This window comes from Solanum stenotomum, chromosome 10, assembly GCF_019186545.1.
Source record: "Solanum stenotomum isolate F172 chromosome 10, ASM1918654v1, whole genome shotgun sequence".
NCBI lineage: Eukaryota > Viridiplantae > Streptophyta > Magnoliopsida > Solanales > Solanaceae > Solanum > Solanum stenotomum.
This window is the reverse complement of record NC_064291.1, coordinates 3664491-3681847: the sequence shown is the minus strand read 5'-3', so window position 1 is coordinate 3681847 and position 17357 is coordinate 3664491. Positions and strand designations below refer to the sequence as shown.

The window sequence follows — 17357 nt, the reverse complement described above, 5'->3', positions numbered from 1 at the left end:
TTTTGGGAACTTCGATCACGAATAGTTTGAACAATTGTAGACCATTTAATTTTATGCATTCTTTATAGTAAATATTAATAATAAATCAAATTATATTAAAGTGACGAAAAATTTAAAAGAATTGGAATATTATTAATTCGAGACTAAAGTAATATATATTAAATAATATATTTTTTAAAATACTATATTACATTTAAAAAGAATTATGAATACTAGAGGTTTAATTAATATATAACCTTATATAAAATAATATGTTAATTACAAAATAATTAAAAAAATAATAAAATGATGGAAAAGTGAAACCGAGAATATAAATAATAGTTCTCCAAATTCGGATAACTGCTATTCAACTCTCTCAAGAATAAAAAGTGAAATATACCGTTCACCTAATACACACATTTTAATACATTTTCTACCTATTCACCCAACCCAACGACCAAAATTAAAGCTCTGACACTTGAAAAGATGAAATTCATCTTCTCCTTTTTAAAAAATAATACTAATATTTTTTTTTGACAAAAAAAATCTTATTTATTTGATATATGAGAAAATCTAAAATTATATCTTAATTATATTTTCTTAGTTATTCATTTCTATTCAGTTTAAATAAAAAAATTAAAATGTTCAAAAGTTATTGTTACTCCCTCCTTTCTATTTACTTGTCAAAATTTGACTTGACACAGGTAAGAAAACAATTATTGATATGGTCAGTTTTATCAATTTACCTATATTAATTGATAGAGTTTCGAACATATTACTCACTCCATTTTTCAAAGACATTATACATCGTCCTTACTACAAATATATGATCCTTAATATTTGTCATTTAACAAAATCAATGAATAAATAACACTATTCTTTCTATTTAATCCTTGAAAGTATAAATTTGACCAACATAGGAAAATTAAAAGATTAATTCATATTAATTAGTCAATTTAATTAATTTATGTTCTTGTATTGAAAACTTGATTTCAACAAAATACTAAATAAAAGTACAATGATAAACTTACATAATTTGTTAAGGGACGTGAAATCTAAGGTGGTGACATATAAATAGAAATAGAGGGAGCATTAATTTTAATGGTAATTCATTATGTAATAAATAACATAAATTAATCTATATATCAATTTCATTTTTATTTTGTCTCCTTTTTTTACTTTTTTTATGGTTACACACTACATATATATGAGTCACTTTCGTGATAAAAGATATTTCAACACTAAATGAGAAAATTGAGGAGTATGTCAAACTTTTCTCTACTTTTTATTTGGTGACCACAACAATCAAAGAAAAAAAGAAACATATAACCACATTTTTCACATCTTAGTCATTTATGATATTTATCTTCGTTTTAAAGGCTCATGCCAGTGATGTAGACAAAGATGGCTAGTAATTTCGGTCATGGACCGCAATATATAATATGGTCCACAATTTTATATTTTATACGTAGAATGATATAAATGATACTCTCTTCGTTTTAAAAAGAATGACCTTCTTTCCTTTTCAGTCTGTTTCAAAAAGAATGACTTCTTTCCTTTTTTGGTAACATTTTAATTTCAGCTTTCCACGTGACATGTTTAAAGCCACAAGATTGAGGGCAATTTAGTACATTTGACATAACTTTAATTTATGACCACAAGATTCAAAAGTCTTCTTTATTTTCTAAAACTTTGTGCCAAGTCAAACCAGGTCACTCTTTGTGAAACGGATGGAGTATTAATTTTTATAAAAAAGATTCATGCTTGATGTGAAGAAATTATTCATAGCATGTGAAAAAAATTATCAAAAAAAATAATAAGTTACTACCACAAGTTTATATTTTATACGTTTAGCCCAAAATGTTTTTAAAAACTAATGAACGATTAAAAATAAGAGAAAAGACCAAAAATTACCCTAAATTATGGAATATGGAACAATTTTGCCTTCTCTTTTAGTTTGATTTTAAATATGCTTTTATTATTGGTGAATTGATTCAAATTTTCCCCTCAACTATTAGAATGTAACAAGTTTGCCCTCTGTTTAAAATTTGGTCTCAAAATTATTCTTATCCATTATCTATTTATCTATCTAAACTATCACTATCTTTGTATTAAAATACAACTCAATGCTAAGTTAATCTACACACGCCTATTATTGAGTGAGAACAATATTATAATATAATAATTTCCTTTGTATATATGTACGTTTGCAAAATTGCTCTCAGAAAGAAGAAAGCCCAACTATTCAAAAATCAAATCCCTCTAAATAATTCAAGCTAATAAGGTCTTGGTTTTTTGTCACACCCCAAATCCAGATGTGATGGCACGTGTCCATTTCCCACCGGACACGCCAGCCTGACCCAACCACAACGACAAAGAAGTAGAAATATGAGCATAAAAGATAATAAATAAGCGGAAGACTTTAATTAAGACTCAACACTACCCAGAATTTGGTTGTCACATGTACAAACCTCTAAATACAGAATTCGAACAAAAATATACAAGTCTCAGAGTATAGTTCTCGAATAGAACAAAACTGACAGTAAAGATAACTCAAGGGCACGTCTGGAATGAACCGCTACCTCTCGAGTATGTCTCGAAGCTCAATTTGCTAAAGAAACTACTAAGTCGAATCTGAGAGAGAGCTGTCAACCTACACAATTGTGTAGAAGCAAGGGTGAGTACTGAAAACCACAGGTACTCGCAAGTAACTCTAAACTAAGCAAAACTAGCAGCTACAAACAACTCCTTTCAATCCCAACCGAACCACCGAAACTTCAATCTAGCAGCAAACCAACCAACCTATACTAAACAGATCATATTCAACAGCCAGAACCAACAGTATATCCTCATCAACCTCAGATCAACAAATAAGAGCAAGTAGGTCAAATTTCACATAAGAGGGGTAAACCGATACAATCCACACATCACAGACAAAAATAAGGCAAATGCGATGCAAAATGCAATAATGATGTCATATAGTCGTAATGCATGTCTGTCCTATGATACACATCTATTGACGTAATCAGTCCGCGCTGAATACTCAAATCAGAACCCATGGGGGCCACATATGGACAATGTATCACCGCCGGAACCAGATCCCATCGGCATCCAAATCGCTAGCCTCCAAATCGCTAGCCGGAGCTAGTCCATCTCATATATCTCTAGCCGGAGCTAGTATCAACTGTGTCTCATATCCATCCATCCTCATATCAGTGTCTCAGAACTCATGCAACAGATAGTTCACACATGGGATGAATAATGAATATGCACATGTCATCAATCACAATCATATCACGATCACATCATAGTATTACACATCACATGTCTCAATCACAATCATATCACGATCACATCATAGTATTACACATCACATGTCTGAATCACAACCATATCACGACCACATCATAGTATTACACATCACCTGTCTCAATCACAACCATATCACGACCACATCATAGTATTACACATCACCTGTCTCAATCACAACCATATCACGACCACATCATAGTATTACACATCACCTGTCTCAATCACAACCATATCACGACCACATCATAGTATTACACATCACCTGTCTCAATCACAACCATATCACGACCACATCATAGTATTACACATCACCTGTCTCAATCACAACCATATCACGACCACATCATAGTATTACACATCACCTGTCTCAATCACAACCATATCACGACCACATCATAGTATTACACATCACCTGTCTCAATCACAACCATATCACGACCACATCATAGTATTACACATCACCTGTCTCAATCACAACCATATCACGACCACATCATAGTATTACACATCACCTGTCTCAATCACAACCATATCACGACCACATCATAGTATTACACATCACCTGTCTCAATCACAACCATATCACGACCACATCATAGTATTACACATCACCTGTCTCAATCACAACCATATCACGACCACATCATAGTATTACACATCACCTGTCTCAATCACAACCATATCACGACCACATCATAGTATTACACATCACCTGTCTCAATCACAACCATATCACGACCACATCATAGTATTACACATCACCTGTCTCAATCACAACCATATCACGACCACATCATAGTATTACACATCACCTGTCTCAATCACAACCATATCACGACCACATCATAGTATTACACATCACCTGTCTCAACATCAATGTCTGTATCAATCATAGCCTACTCATGCTCTTCTATCCCCTCAATATCAGTTATCACATGACTTATTCAACAAATTCAAGTCACATATAACACATTTAGCTCGTTTTATTCCCCATCTTTCATTTACAACAATTTCAATCAACAAATAAAACCCATCCTCAATCCCCATTACTCCCCAACACAATTAGGAAAGTAGTCATGCGTAGTCTAAGAGTTTTACAAAGTTTGGAAGCCACTTGCCTTAAAACGAACTCCAAAAGTTACTTGACTTGAGCCTTTCCTTTCCGAGTATAATCCGGATCACGATAATCTATTCAAACAATTATTCACAATCACAATTCGAGTCCAATGACACCAAAATCAAGAAATTTAGGGAAAAAGGGCAAAACGGTCCAAAAGTCTCATATCGGAAAACGATACCCAAATCTGGAAATTTTTGATGTAAAATGATCCTTAAAGTATTTGGAAGCTAATGGTGAAAACCAATTTGAAAACGGAGTTGAAATCAATTCACAAACTCAATTTGAAGGAAAATCCACGTTCTTGAAGAAGCCTAAAATATTCGGATCCGAAACCCCGACTCGAAAATGAAATATCTCTTGAAAAACATCTTACCCATGCTTAGATAAGTTCAAATATGAAATTTCATCAAAAACGGAGTTAAGATCGACCTTGAAATTCTCAATTTATCAAACTTTAACTTTACCGGGAAAGTCCAAATTGTACGCGGTTAATATGATGAAAATAATCGATGAATCAATAATTTTATGTTAAAATCAGTTTACCCATAACATAAGGATCGTAAATATACCTTTTTCATCAAAAAGGGAGTCCAAATCGATAAAACCCCAATTTTTCCCAAGAGATTTACGGATAGGAAAAAAAACCAGATAAAGAAATTATGAGAAAATGTCGAATTGAAGATTGAATACTAACCCTCATATTAATTCAAGAAGAAACCCGTAAGAATCACTCCATTCCGATCTCTAGAACTCCCGATATGCTCAAAATACCAAATGAACACAGTCTGAGATTTTTATAACAGTACATGGCTGTTATGCACCAGAAAAACAGCAGTTAATCTTTCACTAAAAAGGCCGTAATTTCCTCATACGATAGTGAAATGACCCGATTCTTTTTTGTAAATGTCTTAAATAATGATACGGACCTGCTCGTTCAATCGGAGCTCAATTTCATGCTCGTTTGCCCAGTCAAATATCATTTCTACTCGGTAAACAATTATTTCTTATTTGCGATAAAAGTCCAATCTCGGGTTAGCGAAAATGCACCAAAATTTGCAGATAAGTCCTATAATTCATGCTCAAAATTTCAGAACCTTCGGAATAATTTTTCGACCTTTAAAACTAATAATGAACCCTTTAGTTGCCACAATTTGCTGAAATAGTGTCAAAGCATCTAAGAAGCTTAAAAGCTCGCCCAAAACTCATTTGGCACTTCCCGAACACAAACCAAATATGCTACTAGCTTTAAAATGACATTTTGGACTCAATGAAATCGTTGGAATTTGAATTCGAGGTCTCCTTGACCCGGTATCCGATAAGGCGTCAATAAACTAACTTTACGCTCAAAAACTCGAAACGCACTCGGGGCCTCTAAAAATTCAACCAAGACTCATTCTACACTTAGAATCACCCCCTGAATCCAACGGTGCCCTCGGAATTCCATTTCGAGCACCGGAACCTCGTTTGTTGTCCAAAGTCAACTCTTGATCAAAATTTCACAATTTTATCAACTTAGGACCTCAAATCTTCGTTTTAACTCCAAATTCGACTCCGTAAATTCCCATAGACCCGTTTCGACATTCTAAAACTGCTGGAATCGACAGAAATCCGATTCGAGTCTCGAAACTCCAAATGACTCGAAATAGCACTTTTAACCAAACTTTAACTCTTAAAAACTCAACTTTTCATCAATTTTCCTCCAAACCAACTTCGAAAATACAACAATTAGGACTCGGGGCAACTATCGGGAGGGGTAAACGGTCATTTTATGAAAATTTCCAAAAATGACCTTTAGGATCATTACATTTTTATTACTACTTACTTAAATAATATGCCAAATTAAAGAATAAAGGGTTGTGTTTGCCCATCAAGTTTTATGTGCTGTTTATTAATCATAAAAATAAAGAGAAGAGGGATAAATTTCAATAGAAATATCCCTCTATGTTTGTTTTTTTTCTCTTGTTCGATATTACTATTAGAGTTCGACTATATTCGGATCATGCATTACAAGGCCTATTTTGGAGTAACGCTCTAAAAAAGATGAAGAAATCCCACCCATTCCACCAAAACTCAATGAAATATCCTTTTATGTAATATGCTAAGAACTATGTAATCTTTTGATTATTCATGTGTTGTATATGTAAAATTATCCTTCTTTCGCATTTAATAAATAAATTGGCACCTAGCTTGACAAGAGTTATATGGATTTATTTTCAAAAAAGAAAGTAACTTGTTGGTAATACAAAATATATGATTAAATATTTGATTATGACAATTTGAGGTTATTGAAGAAATTTATAAATTTCATATCTTGAATACGCCAGCCTATTAGTTTGACAAGTATGTTGTTATCTGTATATTTTAAAGTCCGCGTGTTTACCATTCATGCAAAAAAAGAGTGAACTCACAGACACGTGTTATCGTGTTGTTACCTAAATACGAAACAAAAATAGGAAAATTACCTGACGGAGCAAACATATGTCCTATCGACGAAACAAAAATAGGAAAATTATTATTATTTGAATTTTTTAATTCTTATTTTAGTTTTTTTTTTTTCATTTTTTAGTGTAAATGTAAAAATAAGAGAAATATAAAGAAAGAAATGTGAAAGAAAAAAAGAGAAAAAAAAGGAAGAAAAAGAAAATTTTTAAACTTTTTTTTTTGCAGTTATATTGTAATTTAAAACTATTTTTTACAATCATATTATAATATAGTTTTGTATCTGTAAAAAAAAATTGGGGCATATATATTAATTTTATAAAAGAATTAGTGAAAAAAATAAATTTGACCATCAAAATAATCTATTTGAATTAGCCGTTGAAGCAAAGAAGTTAAAAAAATATGCCATTACATGAATTATTGATTTTTAATTAAAAAAATTTGAAATGACTTTTTCACTTCTGTTATAGGAAAAAGATATTTGTGAGTCATTTGTGTAACAATAAGGGTATATATGAGACACTTTTATAATAAAAGACAATCAATACTAAATGACAAATTTGAGGAGTATATCAAACTTTTCCCTACTTTTAATTTGGTGACCAAAACAATCAAAGAGAAAAAGAAACATATAACCACATTTTTCACATTTTAGCTATTTATGATATTTTTCTTCGTTTTAAAGGCTCTTGCCAACGATGTAGACAAAGATGGCTAATAATTTCTGTCATGGACTGCAATATAAAATATGGTCCACAAGTTTATATTTTATATGTATAATGATATAAATGATATTAATTTTTGTAAAAAAGATTCATGCTTGATGTGAAGAAATTATTCATAGCATGTGAAAAAATTTATCAAAAAAATAATAAGTTACTACTACTGGTGATTTATTATATTAGTGAATCTTTGTAAAATTATGTGTACTAAAAAAATTATAATAACATGTAATCACAGATATTTATTTATAAATAAAACATGGATATGTCTGATTTATTAATTAATTCAACGTCTTAGGATATTCTGATTAAGGGTGAAGAAAATTGAATCGAAAATCAAGATAAACCACAAGTCAAGTTAAAAAAAAATAAAATTAACTAGTGATTTCATTTGATTTGACTTGGTTTGACATTAAAAAAAATCCGAGTATACTTGGATTAGTTTGGTTTAAACGAAAAAAACTCAACCCGACATTGTAATATAATTTTTAAAATTTATTTTATACATAAAAGTATTTACTTTGATATAATTTATAAATATTTCTTATACTTTTCATAGTTTTATCTTATAACATATTATTTCAAGTTTGAGACTGAGAATTTTGAATGGTTCGATAATAAATAAGGGTTATAATCCATAGAAATTTGAATAGTCCATAAATGTTGCCTTATGTGTTTTTGTATTCATATATTGCCATTTGTATCTGTTGCCCTGTGTGTATTTGTATTCATCTGTTGTCATGAGTGTTTGTATTTGGTATTACTGAATTATTTTTATATAATTGACAATTATCATTGGTATGACATTTGTATTTGTATCGCTGATTGTTAACATTTGCATTTGCATCATTGGCTATTACTATTTGTATTTGTATTGAGAGAGAAAGGAGTGGCAAGAGAGAGGGGAGAGGACAAAGAGAGTGCATAGAGAGGAGAGAGAAATTGTTATAACATTCTAACAATAGATATGAATTGTAATTCTTTCGAACTATTATTTTCTATAGTAAATACATATCATATATTTGCCTTAATACATAATTTTTTCCTATAATTTATTTTTTGGAGTTTTGTACAATATTGTATACCATATTTTTGAACATTGGTGCAAGAAAATAATGGGTAATCCAATTGAAAACTTAAAACTTTGAATAGGTAGGTGCAATATAATGCACCAACAAGGGTTGTGGTTTTCTTTATCCTTAACCAAGAGGTCTCGGGTTTGAGCCTCATTGAGTACGGAATGGCCTTTGTTAGGGAGCTATATACCCTTCAATGTTGGACTTTTCGAGGCGAATCTGGATTTAATCGGACTTCAATGTGAGTACCAAACACCGGACGAAAAACGAAAAAAAAAGTGCAATATAATGCTGTGGATTCTGTGGTACCATTCTTAATTTTTATGGCCAAACAAATCTGCTATATAACTTTGAGAATTTTAATTCTCTAAACAACCAAAACCCAAGAATTAATATCAAAACAAACTGTACACACACATTCATTACATATATACAATCCACCCAACTACCAAAACAAAAGGTGAAAAAAAAAACTACCAAAACAAAAGCTCCAAAACCTACCAACGAGGTTGCGGTAGAATGATAAGTATTCTTTAATTCTTAATCAAAATTCTTGGGTTCGAGTCTCTATGAGTATAAAATCGCTTCTACTAGGGTGCGTTTTACCTAGGGGTGTCAAAAAGATATGAAAAAGCGACCGAACCATACCATACCGAACCGATTTATAGGATTTTTTAATATAACCGTGGACTTTTAATAATCTTATAGCCGTCCCAAATAATTGAAATAGTCTTTTTAATTTATATAAAAACACAAAAAAATATCGAACCGAATAGTCTTACATATATGTAATATATTTTATATACTACCAAATATGTTAAATTTAATATACAAATATATTTTATAATTTATTTTTCAAATACATATAAAGTTAGGCCACTAGACTTTGGGTCTGTAGTTGGTTAGATTAGTTTTAACTTTTTAAAGGATCCAATTACTAGACTCATACGTTCATAAATCATACCCAATTACCCATATTAATATAATAATATTTATATACCAAATAATTAGCTTATGGCTAAACACCAAAACGGTAAAACCTAACGTGCTATATATACTAGTTCTATGGAAAGTTTATCACTAACAAAGTAACCGAAAATTAAAAAGTTTATCATATTAGTATTTGCTTCCTCCCCAATAACACTAATTTCGACCGTCATGAACTTTAAAAGAAAAATAGAGGAGTTGTTAAAATTCACCATTGAAGAGTTTCAAAATTTAAATTATAAATTTGACCTGTCGTAAAAGTGAATTGTTATGAGTAAATAATATATCAAAAGAATCAAGATATTGAGAGGAGTTTATGTCTAATTTTGAGTTGATGTCCATAAGTACCCGTCGGACTTGTCCATGGGCCTTGTTAAGCGGCTTGTTCATAAAATTGCACGATTTATCCTCCAAATAGTTGATTTTAAATTTTTACCCCCCCCCCCCCCCCCATCTTTCAATACACTCTACCCCATCTCGACCTCTCACACATCCCTCCAACTTTTATAGAGTTTGCCTAAATTATACACAAATATTTTCTATACATATCAAACACAATATCAGTAAGAAAATCACTTATTTTTTACAAAAAATATTTTAAAGGAAAACACTTTCCGTGAAAGTACATTGTTACCTTCATACCAAACACGCCCTATATCATTAGATATTTCTTTTTTGAAATATACATATATACAAATCTTAAGCGTCTGAGATATGAAACTCGCAAGAAAGTAATAATTTAGGTTGTGTTTTTAACTATCACTTGCTAGTAGGAACAAGAAGCAAAGGATTTTGTCTCTGCAATGGCACAGCATATTTTTCATTCATGTCAAGCTTCAAAGGATCACCATTATTTGGAAGAGACCACTCAAAGTGATAAACCAAATAAGCCAAAATCAAATGCATTTGTTTTGTAGCAAAGGGCAAACCAGGGCACATTCTTCTTCCAGCACCAAATCTCATATAACACTATATAAAGAACACTTCATTTCTTTCTTAGAAGGATAATCTTATTTATTTAACACAACAAAAATCAACCATATTACATAGAGGTATATTTGTATTAAAATTTATCCCTAATCACTTCTCTATTTTTGAGGTTGAAATATTTAAATAGTTCTACAAATAACACAAGACACATGCAATCACAAATATTTAATGAGACGTTTTATTTGCTTGGAGTTTCTTTCTTTCGGAGAGCAATTCTGCAAACCTACAAAAAAATAATATTCTAATTAGCATTTAAAAATAAATTTATGAGAAACTTAAAAACCCTAATATGTAGCATACAGGCAAAAGTCTACATCTACTCCCTTCATTTCATATTATGCGTCTTAATTTGACAGAATACAAAGATAATATAAAGAATATTTTTGAAAATAAAAACGCGTATAACATACTCTGAAGATTACACCGAGTATATATATATATATATATGTATATTACCTCTTTAGAGCTTCCTCATTAGTTTTAGGATCCTCTTTGGAGTTTTGTTTCTTCAACAAACTTTCACCAACTTGTACCAATTATTTCATATTAGCCTCTGTAGCATTATCCATTGCAGTAGTTGAACCTGTTAGTGCATTTTCCTGGTATTTTTTTTATCATATATAATAAAGAACAATTAATTTTTTTAAAAACATATATAAAATATACTCAATATGTATACCATGTATATATATATATATATATATATATTAGTTCTACACTTATTATATTCCTTGTATACACTTTAGATATCCATCCTATTTAGTGATGAATTATCACAAAATTTTATTGGCTACGAAGGTATATAACTATAACTTTTGCGGTGGAATCAAAATTAAAATTTATACATACAAAAATATGTATCGACCATATATATACAGAATAATTTTTCTAACGAAAGGAATTTAATTAAACGTACCCCCTTGCACCATCATATATAGTTCCAATACACTTAGCTACGAGTAATTTAGTGATCGATAACGTAAATAATTAAGTGAGATGGTCTTACTTGAATTCTGAGGTAATTCTTTTGATCATTAAGAGCTTGAAAGACAGTAGCAATGTAATAATCATTCATGTAAGAATTTGCTGAAGACATAATTTGTAGAAAAGGACTTGAATGTTTGTTATGAATTAGCCACTCAATAGCACCCCATTTAGCTGCCTCTTGTGCTGTATACGTTGTATAAAAATCTGCAGCATTCCCAGTGCCTAATGAGAGTAGTAAAATTTGTTTGTTGTTCATTGGTTTAATTGATGACAATGCTGGATCCGCTTGCGTCGAATGGTTGGTTGCCACGCTAAGTGCAACTAAGGCCTGTATGTATATTTACTGTCATGTCAGATCTCTCTATAACACTCATTCTTGGTAAGAACATATTTGCATCATTAATAATATAACAAAAATATAGATAGCTAGAGACCATGTTTTTAATGAGGATATATTTAATCTCACTAGTTTAAGGCACTAGTTGGATTTGAACTCTGGTCTTGCGGGTGATTTTCTAAGCTTGTACAAACAACACATAGACACTCATACGTTTCTCATATAAGTATGGTTAATATACCAGTTCTCAAAGATAGATATACATATATAGACATGATTTTTTTCGAAGTTAACAGATGCACATGCACTTTCACCAAACCATGTGGGTCCGTCTTTGCTCTAGATACATGTATTTCGGATACATGGGGTCAAATTTATGTGTAATTTCTTCTAGATATATTGTATTCAAGGGGATTCACATGTATCTGAGATACATATTTAGCAAACCTCTCACTCCTCCCTCGCCTCTTTCCTATCTCGCTCACCACTCTCTCATGTATCTAGTATTCCAGTACACGTGCATCACTCCAGATACATACATATACATGTATCTAGTGTGATTCACATATATTTGAGATACATACGAATCTTGCTCACCTCCCTCCCTAATCTCGCTCGTCTCTCTCCCTATTTTTGTGTATCTGGTAGCAAAACCCTATGTATCCAAGTGTAAGATATGTAGAGATACGTAATATTTTGAAAAGTACATGTAATAATAATATATATGATAGTGAAGTATGTCTAATTACGTACCGGATTGGCAGCCGCAACACTACCATCAATAAGATTAAACTCAACTTGATTTCCTTTAGCATCATTAGTGACAAAATAATGTGGTGGAAAATATGTTGGAGCTACAGCCGTGCTGTAGCATATGTCACACATCTTTGCATCCAACTCAGGAGAATTGGCTAACTGTGTATAAGTTTGTCTAATTAGATAATTATTTCTAAAATCAGTTCATAAAAATATAATTTGCTCGATTCGTTTAAATTTAGACAGATCATTGATCCGTTCATTTATTGACTCACCCTATTAAAAAATTGAACTGATATGTAGAAAAATTGACCCAATCTTGCTAAAATATTTTTAGGAAAAACATTTTAATTCATTATAACTCAACTCATTTTAATTCAAATAAATTTTAAATCGATTAATAAGTTAATATAATATATGAAAGATTTACCTTGGACTTAGTGAATATTATTGGTTGATTTTTCTTGATGTCAAAGGTTGGAATGACAACATTTGTTAAAGCTTGATGCAAACGAGTCTCTCCCAACTTATCTTGCAAAACTTTGTGAAGATATTTTCCATCATATTTGGGAGCAAAAATTGGAGGCAATGCACTGTAATTGAAACCAAATTTTTGTATTAAAACATATTTCAATACTGACTTGACCTATACACATATGTTGCTGTAGAATGGAAATAATATGTGACAGCCCAGTTCGTCAGTGATATTGTTAGCTTGTTGGTAAGACCTGTTTATTAATATACCCAACATTTTCCCTGTATTTTGTTGATGTGAGACTTTTTATTTTAAGTTAGGATGTCGTATACAATTCCCTATCTGGACTCAATATCCTTGTTGAGGATTTCTTATTTTTTGAGGTTTTCTTATCTTAAGTTGGGGTGTCACATACACCCCCTCAATGGACTCAACACCCTTGCTGAGGCTTACCCCACCACATGAGATTTGTCTAGACTCAGCACTATAATTTTTTTCGCTTTATCAGAATTTGCCTAAACTCAGTTGAAGTCAGGGCCACATCGACAAAACGAACACATGATCAGCTCTGATATCATTTGTGACGGTCCAATCCACTAGCTTTATTAATTGGTAAGACTTGCTTATTTGTATAGCAAATATCTTTCCTATGTTTTACTGATGTGAAACTTCTTATCCTAAGCTTAGATGTCATATAATATTTGGACAACTCATAATATGTAAAAATAATTATGCACCTAGGGGGGAAAATCCTTGGGCCATGCTCAAAGTAAAAGGATACAATATCTTTGGCAGCACAAAAGGGAAGATTCTTTTCATTTGGAGCAGTGATCATAGTGGCTAATATTCCACCTGTACTTGTACTTGTTCCAGCAATCACATCAAAGTAATCTACAACTCTTGCATCCTTACCATCCAATTCCTGACTCAAAAGTAATCTTTTTCAGGATCGTCGCAACAACGTCTTTTTCGACACGTAACAAAGTCTAATGATAAATCTAACATGAAAGACAGCCACTATTTCTTAATTAACACGATATAGGTTTTAAAGAAGATTTTCATGAAGGACTGTGAGATAACCTTTCAATCTGACAATTTTTTCATATATAGATCGGGTTGTGGACATACGAGATCCTTATAATAGATTTGTTGTCTGATTTATCGTCATAAAAGATTTTTAATAATTAGTTTTGATATGTCATATTTTTATTTTGATCCCAACATGATAATCATCAAAATAATACAATTCAAATGTAAAAAATATATAGTAATGCCACACCCACGCACCTACATTTTAAAAAAAATATAGTTATGATACGTCGATACCTGAAGTTGTCCTTCAAGAAAAGCAAGAATAGTAGACAATCTTTTTTGGAGTACAAAAGCATCGACTAACAAGCGAGGGTTTATATAGTCACATGAAAAGTCTCTGGTTTAAGTTTAAGATAGTCATTTACTCTTTGTAATCAGATGTGTTAGCAGAGTAATCTAACAATTATTAAATTTGTAAGCCGAGCTGGACCCATGTGGGTTAAATGAATCCACTCGATCGAAATATTTTAATATTTTATATAGGTTAAATTTGATAAATTAAAATTAATCATTATCATGTTAAATGAACGCCTATGCAATATTAATCATTAGATATTTTTTACTTAATTTTTTGTTTTGTGTAACCATATATATTATTACAAATGTGTGCACATTTGGTCAATTTTAAGGTTATACCTTATTACTTTCTGTCTATGAATTAATTTTCTCTATTTGTTACTCTTGTTTTTTTCTATTTTAGAGGGCGTTTGACTAAGAGCTTATTTGGATTAATTTATTTTAAATGCTAAAATAACTTTAAAGTATTTTTGTAGTGTTTGAATAAAATATATAAGTATTTTTAAACATTTGTGTTAAAGTCAAAAAGACAAAAAAATTGTTAAAAATCATAAATTAGAATTCTTCACTATGACTTTTGAGTCAAACAGACGAAAAATAAGTCAAAAATTATAATTAGAATTCCTAATTTATTACTTTTGACCTATAAGTCATAAATCATAATCTCATCCAAAAAAAATTTAATCTTATAAGTTGGTCAAATTGACTTATAAAAGATGTTTGACCAAGTGTATTAGTTTGACTTGACCAAACTTATTTTAAAAAATGAGGCGTTTGACTAAATTTTTGGGAGAAAATAAATGTTTTTCCATAGTATGTAGTACTAGAAGTTGTTTTCAGAAGCTAAAAAAGTATAAATTTTCTCTTGAAACACTTTAAAGAGAAATACACTTAAAAGTACTTTTAAAAAGTTTGATCAAATATTAATTGATGCTAAAATGTTCATTTTTATTTATTGGTTAAAAACAAATTATTTCTCACCAGCAAATACTTTTTTTAAAAACACTTTCTAAAAAGACTTTTCACAATAAGTTGATTTTAGAGATTGGCCAAACATATTGAGGATGTCTGATTAATTGTTGGTACCCACTAGCATATAAGTTCACATTAATATGAAGAAATTAATAAGTATTGAATAAATTATTTTTGAAAAAAATAAATCAAAATGTTAGTCGTTAATATTCCATTCTTTATCTTCACTTGTTTCATTTTCATCATTGTCTCATTCTTCCTTCACATTAATTAGTTTCATATTCATTATTTGATTCTTCCCCTTCTACCCCAATTGATTCATTTTCCTCAGCTTATTTTTCCTCAACAATTACGATGATAGTTACCTCATCACCGTCAACTTCTTCTAATATGTGTCAATATACCTTCTTAACATTTTGTGCAAATGATAAACAAATATATATTATTTCGTGTATTTAACTTCAATTACATTATATTGTTAATTCACCCTAGTACTATTTTTTTTTCTCATTCATCTAGGATATCTAAAGTTCAAGAATCTCTTATATCATATCATAATTATTTGTATAATATTAATTTGGCACTTCAAATTATTTTTTTTTTCTTTTTCCTTAGAAAAGAAGATTCAAATGCCAAAACACAAAATCACGATAATTTATTTAAACATTTAACACAACCAAAAGGTTACATAATCCAAACATACATTACATAGAGAGACATTTCTATTGAAATTTATCCCTCAAACTCCTCCTTTATTTTTGAGGTTGAAATACTTAAATGCGCACAATCATAAATATTACAAGCGCTTATTATTTAGCATAGTAAGGTTACTAACACAACTCGAGACCTTGAATTAAAAAGACACTTTGTTTGCTCGGAGTTTCTTCCTATATCAGAGAGCAATTTTGCAAACCTACAGCAAAATAAACTATTTTAATTAGCAATAAAATAGATTTATAAGAAATCTAATATGAATAATATTGACTGACGAGATATAGTAATATGAAAAAAAGAAAAGAATTATTTCAACCACCGACAGAATCGAACGCGTCAGAGTTTTACCTCTTTAGAGCTGCCTCATAGGTTTCATGATTGTCTTCGAAAACTGATTTCTTCAATAAGTTTTCACCAACTTGTACTAATGATATCATATTAGCCACAGAAGCATCATCAAATGTAGTAGCTGTGCCTGTTAATGCATTTTCCTGGAATTAAATATACTCGTATCGTTAGCAAAGAAATATGACATGCATATTATAAAATAATAGTAATAATGAAAAAACTACATAATTAGATATACTTCACTATCATATATACTTTTAAAATTTTACGTATCTTACCATTTATTAAGAGTTTCCTATCATATATTAAGAAAAATATACTTAGATATATGTATTATTGCTACCAGATACACAAAAATAGGGAGAAAAGCAAGCGAGATTCGTATGTATCCCAGATACATGCAAATCGCACTAGATACATGTATCTGTATGCATCTGGTGTGATTCATATGTATCGGGGATACCAAATACATGGGAGAGTGGCAAGCGAGATTGGAGAGAGAGCGAGCAAGATTTGCTAATGTATTCTAGACAGGGGCGGCCCTAGAGGTTGACGAGGGGGTTCACGACAAAAAATTAGTTTCATTGTATAGTTAAGGTAATTTTAAGAATTTTTGTGTTAGCTATATATTGATTTTGAACCTCCTAAATGTAAGGTTGGCTCAGTGGTTGAGGGGTTCAAAACTCACCTTAAGGATCGAAGATCAAATCTTAGGCAGTACAACTCTTTTTTTTCTTCCAAACCCCCTATTAAT

General features: G+C 30.8%; 1 protein-coding gene across 1 annotated transcript in view; it reads left to right on the top strand.

The window, feature by feature from the left end:
- The first annotated feature begins 8921 nt into the window (after nt 1-8921).
- LOC125878257 (early nodulin-like protein 1) overlaps nt 8922-17357 on the top strand; it is a 404259-nt gene continuing 395823 nt past the window's right edge. Inside the window, exon 1 of the mRNA XM_049559463.1 lies at nt 8922-8926. The gene's annotated coding sequence lies outside the window, so the exon portion shown is untranslated. The remainder of the gene's footprint in view (nt 8927-17357) is intronic.